Source organism: Crocuta crocuta, unplaced genomic scaffold (genome assembly GCF_008692635.1).
Source record: "Crocuta crocuta isolate KB4526 unplaced genomic scaffold, BGI_CrCroc_1.0 scaffold441, whole genome shotgun sequence".
NCBI classification, from domain to species: Eukaryota; Metazoa; Chordata; class Mammalia; order Carnivora; family Hyaenidae; genus Crocuta; species Crocuta crocuta.
In genome coordinates, this window is record NW_027527822.1 from 279,665 (window position 1) to 291,456 (window position 11,792).

Consider the following 11,792-nt stretch of genomic DNA (forward strand, 5'->3'; position numbering starts at 1 on the left):
TAGTCTAATGTTAGCTGCAAATAAATCATTATCTACCTATAAACACCCCCCCCAGATCAAAGAGGAAGTAGCATTTTTCTTTCCACCAGCACCTTATCTTTTGTAATTAATTCTGTCATTTGGAAGGACACAGGGGTTCTGTTCGTCTACCTGCTAGCAAAGATACAAGTTATTTAGTGTAGGATCCCTGAAAGAGAGAAGACCTTGCTCTGTTAACATTCCAGCATCTGATGTGACATTGTGCATTGTTATCGTCCTGGAACAAAGCTGCGGTCTTTCCCAAGAACCTTCCACATGGCTCCCTTCACATCTTTGTTTCTCAGTGTGTAGATGAAAGGATTCAGAGTGGGGGTCACTAGACAGTAGAAGAGGGTGAGGAACTTGCCCTGGTCCTGGCTTGCCACATTCCCCGGTTGCATGTACATGTAGATTATGGTGCTATAGAAGAGAGACACTACAATCATGTGGGAAGAGCAGGTATTGAAGGCCTTGCGCCTCCCAGCTGCAGACTGGATCCGCAGAACTGCAGCTGCAATATAGCCATAGGAAACCAGTATCATGGTGAGGGGCACCAGGACAATGGGGATGGCCAGGAAGAAAGCCAGGCCTTCAACACGGCTGGTGTCCACACAGGAAATGTGCATGATGGCTGGCATCTCACACACAAAGTGGTTGATGCGACGGTGACCACACCGCTCCAGAGACATTGTCACTGGGGACATGAGGATGGAGTTGGCAATTCCAGTAAGCCAGGCACAGGCTGCCAGCCGCAGGCACAGCTGTGGGTGCATGATGGTCATGTAGTGAAGAGGCTTGCAAACAGCCACAAAGCGGTCATAGGCCATGACTGAAAGGAGAATGCACTCAATGCCCCCCACAGACAAGAATGCAAAGAGCTGTATGACACAACCCATATAGGTGATGGTCTTTTCTGGGCCCCAGAGGTTGACCAGCATCTGAGGAATGCTGCTAGAGGTGTAGCAGAGATCCAGGAGGGACAGGTTGCAGAGGAAGAAGTACATTGGTCTGTGCAGTCGAGGGTCCACCAGAGAAAGGAAGATGATGGATGAGTTGCCCATGACAGCCAGAAAGTAAAACATCATGTTAGTGAAAAACAGGACCATCTCCAGTTTTGGCCGATCAGAGAACCCCAGCAGAATGAAGTTCCCAGAGCTCTCATTATTTCTTTCCATCACACTTCACTTGATAAACCTGTTTAGGGAGGTTAACATGTGTATTACTCATATAAAAAATGATGCTCCTCATTTTGTCCCAAGAAAATAGTTTTGTCCACCTATTTAACTGGCCCACTTACCTTTCCATTGCTTGGAATTACAATTCTAGGGTGAGGGTCTAGAAATATTTGTCTGTAAAGAGATGAAAGCTGTAACTTGTACCTTAATATCTTCTAATCTGGTTAAGTGAGAGAGTAGATAGATCTTTAAAAAAAAATAAAAGGCTTTGGAATGAACAGTTAAGATGGTGGATGAGCATGGAAACTCTGAGTTTGTCTGGTCCCCGAAATATAGCTAGGTCAGCACCAAACCATTTTGAATATCAAATAAATTGATCAGAGGTTTAATGCAACATGAGTCACAGAAGTTGGCAGTTACATGGTGTGTAGAAGTGAACTTGAGGAGATCCACTAAAGGTAGGGAGTTGTTTTTGGAGAGAGAGGACAGAAAAAGAGAAAAGGGGAGAGTGTGGTACATTAGGATTAAGAAAAGCAACCCTCCCTCCCTGAAAGTATCCGGAGAGAAAAAGAGAGAAAGAATGAAAACAGTCACTGAGGAGGGGACAAGAAATCAGTTCCCCAAAACAACTGATGGGGAGAAAGGAGAGGGTTTTAAAAGCACCAGAATTCTATAAACAATGAAGTGCAGAGTCTGAAGTTCCAGAGCTCAGTGCCCCATGGTGCTCTGGTGAGGAAGCAGGGTGAATCCCCAGGAGCAGGCAGCAGTATCTGAGGGCTCTGTGTGCTACACGGGGAGAAGTAGTTTACCGGCCTGGAGTGCATTTGGTAGAGGCCATATGGCCTCCCCACAGGCAAAGGTCCCAGCAGACTAAGGAAAGCAGACAAAGACACCAAGAATGCATGGAAGCCTGGTACCAGGTGTGTGTTGTGATTTGTCATAATCTCTGAACCTCTGCCACTGCACAATTGAGTGAACGTTTTCTGCAGCAAGCCAACACTTGGCCATTCCCCAGAGAGTAGGTGCTGGTCCAAGCTGCAGCGTTCTCTGAAGTGTGATATTTTGAAACATAACCTCATCTGAGATAAAATTCTGGAGGAAGGTGCCACCTGGTAGGCAGATGGCTTGGATATGGACAAAGTAGAGGCAAGAAGTGGAAGGAGGCCTGTGACAAAGGAGGGGTGCTTGATTGTGGATTGTTGAAAGCACAAAGTTCCTGCATTGAGACTAGGGAACTGAATGAAGCCATTTCCACATCTCGCACACGCACATATGCATACGGGCACATATGCATCACACTGAAACACCCCAGAAAGCTAAGCAGCACCACTCAGTGGACAATGGAGCTATCACACCAAACCCTGGCCAACTGCACTCTCCAAGCACATCCCCCTGAAGACCAGCAGAAGTCACTCCATTTGCTTAGTGTACAGACTCTAGAGTGCTTCATTGTTTCAGTTCTACAGGGAAACTGGATGGAACTTCATTCACGTTTCATTGTGTTTGCTGGTTGGTTTTGTTTACTTCTGTTTTTGCTCACATTTTCCTTATTCCTTCTTTCCTATCTCTTTCTTGGATGCAGAAAGAGAAATTTTTATTTTTATTATTTTCCTTTTTGTTTTTTTTTTTAATTTTTAATGTTTTATTTATTTTTGAGAGAGAGAGAGAGAGAGACAGTGTGAACAGGGGAGGGGAAGAGAGAGAGGGAGACACAGAATCTGAAGCAGGCTCCAGGCTCCGAGCTAACTGTCAGCACAGAGTCCGATCCGGGGCTCGGACCACAAACCGTGATATCATGATCTGAGCAGAAGTAAGCTGACCCTGAGCAGGGCACACTCATCCCAGGAGAACCCAGGAGAAATTGCTTCTTGCTCGCCAGCTCGACCTGGAGGGGAAGTGGTGGCACCTGAAGCTGCACTGCTGTGCTTCTGGCTCGGTTCCATTCCCTGTGAGGAGGCGAGAGGCTTGAAACTGCTTGGAGGGACTTGGCCTTAGGGTTTATATTTCGGGCCATATCAATGGGGCCCACTGACTAAGATCTGAAAACGAGGCCTGGATTAGGATTCAGAGCATGACCCATCTTGGATATGATCGCAGCACAGCAGGATTGGACCCAAAAGAACTCACCTCAGGAAACAAGCTAAAGTACACATGGTGGAGAGTCCCAAATACCAATACTAGTAGAGAAATAAAATAACCAAAGTCTCAACAAGAGAGACCAAGAGGCACCATTCAAAGAACACTTCCTGAAAGGACAGGCCCTAGACAGTCAAAGAGCCTTCCTTAAAACAGCAGCACTCGCAGGTGCAGAGTGCATAACATGCTTTTAAAACCGACGGAAAGCTAACCATATGAAGATATGGAAGAACTCTCCTCCAAAGATATTCCAGGAAGAAATGACAGCTAAAGAACTGTTCAAAACAGATATAAGCAACATAACTGAACAAGAGTTTAGAACAATAGTCATCAAATTAATCACTGGGCTTGAATAAAGGCATGGAAGACATCAGAGAAACTATTCCTACAAAGACTATGGAGCTTAAAAATAGTTGTGATGAATTAAAAAATGCTATAAATGAGATACATAATAAAATGGAGGCATCTATTGCACAGATGGAGAGGAGAATAGGTGAATTAGAAGACAAAATTGTAGAAAAAGAGGAAGTTGAGAAAAAGAGAGATAAACTGATCCAGGGACACGAGAATTCGAGAGCTCAACGATACAATCAAACGGAACAATATCCATATCATAGGAATTCCAGGAGAAGAAGAGAGAGGGAAAGGTACTGAAGGAGTCTGGAACAAATTATAGCAGAGAACTTTCCCAATCTGGGGAAGGAAACAGACATTGAAATCCAAGAGGCAGAGAACTCCCCTCAGACGTAACTTGATTCAATCTTCTGCACGACATATAGTGAAACCAGCGAAATATAAGGAAAAAGAGAGAATTCTAAAAACAGCTAGGGATAAAAGGGCCCTAATATACAAAGGGAAACCTATCAGAGTAGTGACAGACCNAAAAAACATAGGGTAGCAGAATGGAGAAGAAAACAAAATCCATCTATATGCTGTCTACAAGAGACTTATTTTAGACCTGAGGACACCATCAGATTGAAAGTAAGGGGATGGAAAAATATCTATCATGCTACTGGAAGTCAAAAGAAAGCTGGAGTAGCTATACTTATAACAGAAAAACTGGACTTTAAAGTCAGTAACAAGGGATGAAGAAGAGCATTTTATAATAATTACAGGAACTATCCATCAGGAAGAGCTAACAATTATAAATGTCTATGCAGCAAATACAGGAGCACCTAAATACACAAAACAATTATTCACAAACAGAACCAATTTTATGGATAAGAATATGGTAATAGCAGGGCACTTTAATACTGCACATCAGCGAGACAGAAAATCACTAAAGAAACAATGGACTTGAATGAAACATTGGACCAGATGGATATGACAGATATTTTTAGGACTCTACATCCTGAGGCCATGGAATTCACTTTCTTCTCAACTGCACATGGCACGTTCTCCAAGATAGACCACATACCGGGACATAAAGCAGCCCTCAATAAATATAAAAGAATTGAGATCATACCATGCACACTTTCAGATCACAATGCTATGAAACTGGCAATCAATCACAGGAAGAAGTCTGGAAAACCTCCAAAAACATGGATGTTTCAGAATACCCAACTAAGAACGAATGGGCCAATAAGGCAATTAGAGAAGAAATTTAAAAATATATGGCAACAAATGAAAACAAAAATACAACAATCCAAACTCTATGGGATGCGGCAAAGGCAGTCCTAAGAAGAAAGTACATTGCACTCCAGGCCTATTTCAAGAAATTAGAAAAAGCGCAAATACAAAATCTAACAGCTCACCTAAAGGGACTGGAAAGAGAGCAACAAAAGCACTCCAAATCCAGTAGGAAAAGAGAAATAAGAAAAATCAGGGCAGAAATAAACAATATAGGAAGCAAAAAAAAAAAAAAACAGTTGAACAGATCAATGAAACCAAGAGTTGGCTTTTTGAAAAAGTAAACAAAATTGACAAACCTCTAGCCAGGATTCACTAAAAGAAAAGAGAGAGTGCTCAAATAGACAAAATAATGAATGAAAATGGACTTATTACAACCAACGCCTCAGAAATACAAGCACGTATCAGTGATTACTATGAAAAATTATACGCCAACAAACTGGACAACTTAGAAGAAATGAACAAATTCCTAAACACACACTCACTACCAAGCTTCACACGGGAAGAGATAGAAAATGTAAACAGACCCATAAATAGTGAAGATTTTAAATCAGTTATAAAAATCCCCCAACAAATAAGAAACCTGGGCCAGATGGCTACCCTGGGGAATTCTACCAGATATTTTAAATAGAATTAATACCCATTCTCCTCAAGCGATTCCAAAACATAGAAATCAAAGGAAAACTTCCGGACTCATTTTATGAAGCCAGCATCACTTTGATTTCCAAGGCAGACAGAGACCCAGCAAAAAAAGAGAACTACAGGCCAATATCCTTGATGAATACAGATGCAAAAATCCTCAACAAGATCCTTGCAAATCGAATCCAGCAGCATATCAAAAGAATCATCCACCAAGATCAAGTGGGATTCATTCCTGGGTTACAGGGCTGGTTCAACATTCGCAAATCAATCAATGTGATACATCACATCAACAAAAGAAAAGATAAAAACCATATGATCCTGTCGATAGATACAGAAAAAGCATTTGACAAAATACAGCATCCCTTCTTAATAAAGACTCTAGAGAAAGTTGGGATAGAAGGAACCTACTTAAACATCATCAAAGCCATCTATGAGAAGCCTTCAGCTAACATCATCCTCAACGGGGAAAAACTGAGAGCCTTCCCCCTGAGATCTGGAACACGACAGGGATGTCCACTCTCACCACTGTTGTTTAACATAGTGCTGGAAGTCCTAGCATCAGCCATCAGACAACAAAAGGAAATCAAAGGCATCAGAATTGGCAAAGAAGAAGTCAAACGTTCGCTTTTAGCAGACGACATGATACTCTACACAGAAAATCCTACAGACTCCAGCAGAAGCCTACTAGAACTGATACATGAATTAAGCAAATTTGCTGGGTGCAAAGTCAACATACAAAAATAGGTTGTATTTTTATGCACCAAAAATGAAGCAACAGAAAGAGAAATCAAGAAACTGATCCCATTCACAATTGCACAAAAAATATAAAATTCCTAGGAATAAACCTAACCATAGATATAAGAGGTCTGTATGATGAAAACTATAGAAAGCTATGAAGGAAATTGAGGAAGACACAAAGAAATAAAAAAAAAAATTCCATGCTCATGGATTGGAAGAATAAATATAGTTAATATGTCATTACTACCCAAAGCACTCTACACATTCAATGCAATCCCAATCAAAATTGCACGGCCATTCTTCTCAAAACTAGAACAAACTATCCTAAAATTTGTATGGATACGCAAAAGACCTCGAATAGCTAAAGTCATACTGAAGAAGAAAACCAAAATGAGAGGCATTTCCATCCTAGACTTTAGCCTCTACTACAAAGCTGTCATCATCAAGACAGTATGGTATTGGGACTAAAACAGACACACAGATCATTGGAATAGGATAGAGAACTCAGAATTGGACCCATAAATGTATGGGCAACTAGTCTTTGACAAAGTCTGAAAGAGTATCCAATGGAAAGAAGACAGCCTCTTTAGCAGACAGTCCTGGGAGAACTGGACAGCAACATGCAGAAGAATGAAACTAGATCACTTCTCACACCATACACAAAAATAAACCCGAAATGGAATAATGACCTGAATGTGAAACAGGAAACCATCAAAACCCTAGATGAGAAAGCAGGAAACAACCTCCTTGACCTTCACCGCAGCCATTTCTTATTTGACTCATCCCCAAAGGTAAGGGAATCAAGTGCAAAAATGAACTAATGGGACCTCATCAAGATTAAAAGCTTCTGCATGGGAAAGAAAACAATACATAAAACTAATATACAACTGATGGAATGGGAAAAGATAGTTGTAAATGACATATAAGATAAAGGGCTAGTATCCAAAATCTATAAGGAACTCATCAAACTCCACACCCAAAAAACAAACAATCCAGTGAAGAAATGGGCAGAAGATATGAACAGACACTTCTCCAAAGAGGACATCCAGATGGCCAACAGTCACATGAAACGATGCTCAGCATCCCTCCTCATCAGGGAAATACAAATCAAAGCCACACTGAGATACCACCTCACGCTGGTCAGCGTGGCTAAAATGAGCAAATCAGGAGACTATAGATTCTGGCAAGGGTATGGAAATATGGGCACCCTCTTACACTGTTGATGGGGATGTAAACTGGTGCAGCCCCTCTGGAAAACAGTGTGGAGTTTCCTCAAAAACTTAACAATAGATCTTCCCTATGACCCAGCAGTAGCACTGCTAGAAATTTACCCCAGGGATACAGGAATGCTGATGCACAGGGGCACATGGACCCCAATGTTCATAGCACTCTCAACAATAGTCAAAACATGGAAAGAGCCTAAGTGTCCATCAATGGACGAATGGATCAAGAAGATGTGGTTTGGGGCGCCTGGGTGGCTTAGTCGGTTAAGCATCTGACTTTCGCTTGGGTCATGATCTCGCGGTTCTTGGGTTTGAGCGCCGCATCGGGCTCTGTGCTGACTGCCAGCTCAGAGCCTGGAGCCTGTTTCAGTCTGTGACTCCCTCTCTCTCTGACCCTCCCTTGCTCACGCTGTCTCTCTCTCTACTAGAAATAAATAAAACTTTAAAAAAAAAATAAAGAAGATGTGGTTTATCTATACCATGGAATACTACATGGCAATGAGAAAGAATGAAATCTGGCCATGTGTAGCAACATGGATGGACCTTGAGGGTGTTATGCTGAGCGAAATAAGTCAGGCAGAGAAAGACATATGTTTGCTACCATATGTGTGCACATATAGGCGGATTAGGAGGAACTTAATGGAGAACCATGGGGAGAAGAAGGGGAAAAATAGTGAGGAGAGGATGGCAGGCAAACCATGAGAGACTCTTGAATGTTGACAACAAACTGAGGACTGATGGTATTGGGGGTAGGGGAAGGGAGGTGATAGACATGCAGGAGGGCACTTTTGGGGATGAGCACTGGGTGTTGTATGGAAACCAATTTGACAATAAACCATTTAAAAGTGAAAAATGAAATAAAATGTATTTTTTCCAAAATAAAACAATTTCAAAGTATCGTGACTAGGAGCATTTCTGTGTCTCCAAGTGACAAAAATGATTGATGTTGAATGAATAAGTTACAACATAATTTACTAATAGTAACATGTCACATTTCTTTCAAAGTAGCCTGTTCTGCATCTGCCTTCTGCCTAGGTCATAATCTCATGGTTTGTGAGTTTTAACCTCACATTGGGGTCTCTACTGACAGTACAGGGCCCACTTTATATTTTTTGTCTCCCTCTTTCTCTGCCTATCCCCTACACATGCATATTCTCTTTCTCAAAAATAAACAAACATTTTTTTAAAAGGAAAGAAAGAAAGAAAGAAAAGAAAAGAAAACGAAAATAAGATTTTATTGATATAATCAGTAATAAAGTAACTTTGGGTAAAAAAGGAAAATATTTTTGTCAGAATCCACTAACTTAGAGTTTATTTCTCTGCTAACTGACAAATTACCCCTAAAATTTGTGGAACTATAGATTCAATTAATATGATCAACTCACATGTTTTCAAGATGATAAACTGAACTGAAAAAAAAAAGTATTGGAAACTTTGTATATACTAGACCCTGAACTATGAGCAATAAGTGTAGATAGGAATGAGACACAGTATCTATTTTAAAAATATTTAAATTACCTATATGTAGTCAGAAAAGTAACAGCATGAGGGCCCTTGAAATAAGAGAGCTTTGAATTTACTTGATTATGAATAGTTAATGATTTGATCCAATCTCTTCATCCAGTAATTAAGGTAACATCAGGCAAGAGATCAAAGGTAAATTTGATTGTGCATTGGTGAGGGAATCATTCACAAAATGGACAGAAAATGAGATCGTTCTTTTGCACATTCCAGTTCAACATAACACTATGCTCAGAGGTCAATTAAATGAAATGATAAGACTTGTTGTGCAGGGTTATTTTTGCAGCAGGTTTGGATGATTTGGGGTAGTGGGTATTGGATTTTTTAAAATCTGCATTGTTTCAGTGAGAGTAGACTAAATATTTACATTATTTAATAGATATCAATCAAATATTTGACTTGAATAAGATTCAGAAATTAACAGAAAAAAGGTGTATGTCTTTCATATCAATAATTAAATGCTAGCTGTATGGACATAGTTTTCTGCCATCAATTTGTTTAGGATTCACAAGCTGCTGGAGAAGTTAGAATACGGTGTAAATGCAGAGTCTATGAATGCAAACCTATGGGGCCCATAGGCCCATAGACAGCTCTGCTGTCTACTTGTGGGGTATGTCCATTTGTGGTCCAATCAGAAAGGGTTGCAGACCCTACACTCAGAAAGAAGTTATGGTCTAAGATGAGGCCATACAGAAATCCAGTTAGAGCCAGAGTTTTTAAAAACTCAGCTTGCAAACTGTAGACAAACCAGCTGAAGGAGAAGCCTTAAGACAATTATAGGAAAATATCATGGTAGTATATTATGAGTACATCATATCTGGAGATCTTCCAAGAGCTAAAGACGTTAGCATGAACTGCACGTTTGAAAATTATAGCGTGGACACACAGGATCTATTTTTTTTTGTATAAGAATCTTTACATTAAATAATTTTAAAAACTAAAAAGTTAAGTTAAATTTGAAAAACATTTTGTAATGAAATGTAACCTTTGATTTGTAATCATCACATATAAAGGGACAATGCTTTTATTTTTCTTTCTTACTTTTGGCTGAAGACAAGAGCTTCTTATCTAGTTAGTTACTTTAAAACAATTCATCTTCAGATCAATACATGTTTGCTACTGAAAACTAGAAATCAGAAAAATATTTCAAAATCTTATTTACTCAAAAATAATTATTAATGAACTTATGTACACGCTTGTTTGTTCTACTTTAGAGATTTTTAAAACATATATATTTATAACAATTTTTAATGTTTTATTTACTTCTGAGAGAGAGAGAGAAAGCGTGAGCAGGGGAGGATCAGAGAGAGAGGGAGACACAGAATTTGAAGCAGGCTCCAGGCTCTGAGCTGTCAGCACAGAGCCTGACGTGGGGCTCGAGCCCACTAACTGTGAGATCATTACCTGAGCCGAAGTCGGACGCNGCACGGGGCCCAAACCCACAAACCATGAGATCATGACCAGAGCTGAAGTCGGAGGCTTAACCGACTGAGCCACCCAGGCGCCCCTATATATTATATATATCTAAACGAGTGACTATAACACACAGTTTTTCAGAGCATTCCTTAAAAGCACTCAAATGCTTTTTTAAAAAATGAAAATCAGTTGCCTATTAGTTTTATGGATTGCTTCCTTTGCTGTGCAGAAGCTTTATAGGAGGATTAGGAGGAACTTAACGGAGGACCATGGGGGCAAAGAAAGGGGAAAATAGTGGGGGAGAGGGAGGGAGGCAAACCATGAGAGAGACTTGAATGCTGAGAGCAAACTGAGGACTGATGAGGGTAGAGGGGGAGAGGAAGGGGGTAATGGGTATGGAGGAGGGCACTTGTGGGAATGAGCACTGAATCTTATATGGAAACCAACTTGACAATAAACTATTTAAAAATTTAAAAAATGAAAATCAGAATATTTGTTAGGAAAAAATAACAAAATAATTCTAAAAATAAGACTCACGCTAAACATATAAAAGCATCTGTATTCTAGGACATTGCCCTGGGAGCCCATGAACTCTCTTGAATTACATCTGCCAGCAAGTCTTTTTAGGTAACATTTCCTCCCACTGCAGCATGTTATCCATTTATACTAACCTGCATCAAGTTCTCAGAAGAAACAATGAATAGGTCTGGAATGAGAGGTTGTCCCTGGATTGATGAAGAGCCTTCCTAGAGTCACCCTCTCATGTTAAAAAGGCAGGCGGTGAAAAGGGGCAGCAAGGGTATTTCTCCAAGAGGAAAAACAATTCCAAGGATGGAGCATGCTCAGGGACCATGGCCCAGAGCTTGCCCTTATCCTCACCAAGATTTTGAAGAAGAGGTTCAGCTAAGTTCAGGCTACAAAAAGCCAGGAACTGAGCTCTTGCTCATCCTTCTTTCATGACAGACCAGCAACCTGCTCCTGACTCAGATGTCTGCATGTCAACAATATCTATATTCTAGTTTTGGAAGGGGAGATCTGGAGGTATAATGAGTGGGGAGTGGAGACGGTAGAAGAGAGATGATGCTGGTCCAGGGATACAAAGCAGAACAGGTGAAAAAAAAAACACCCAAACCTTTATATTAAATTATTCTCTAGCTGGAGATTGCCAACAGAAATAGAATCCCTTTCTCTGATCAAGAAAGTACTTTGGTCTATAGCTCCCTTAGGAAAATCAAACTGCAAAACCACTTAAGACAGGATTTTAAAATACTTTTTACATTGTACAAAATATAGT

At 40.4% G+C, this 11,792-nt stretch overlaps 1 pseudogene; it reads right to left on the reverse strand.

Annotated features, from left to right (window-relative positions):
• Window positions 1–248: 248 nt before the first annotated feature.
• On the reverse strand, window positions 249–1,193 carry LOC144241389 (putative olfactory receptor 2W6 pseudogene; annotated as a pseudogene).
• Between the last annotated feature and the right edge of the window lie 10,599 nt (window positions 1,194–11,792).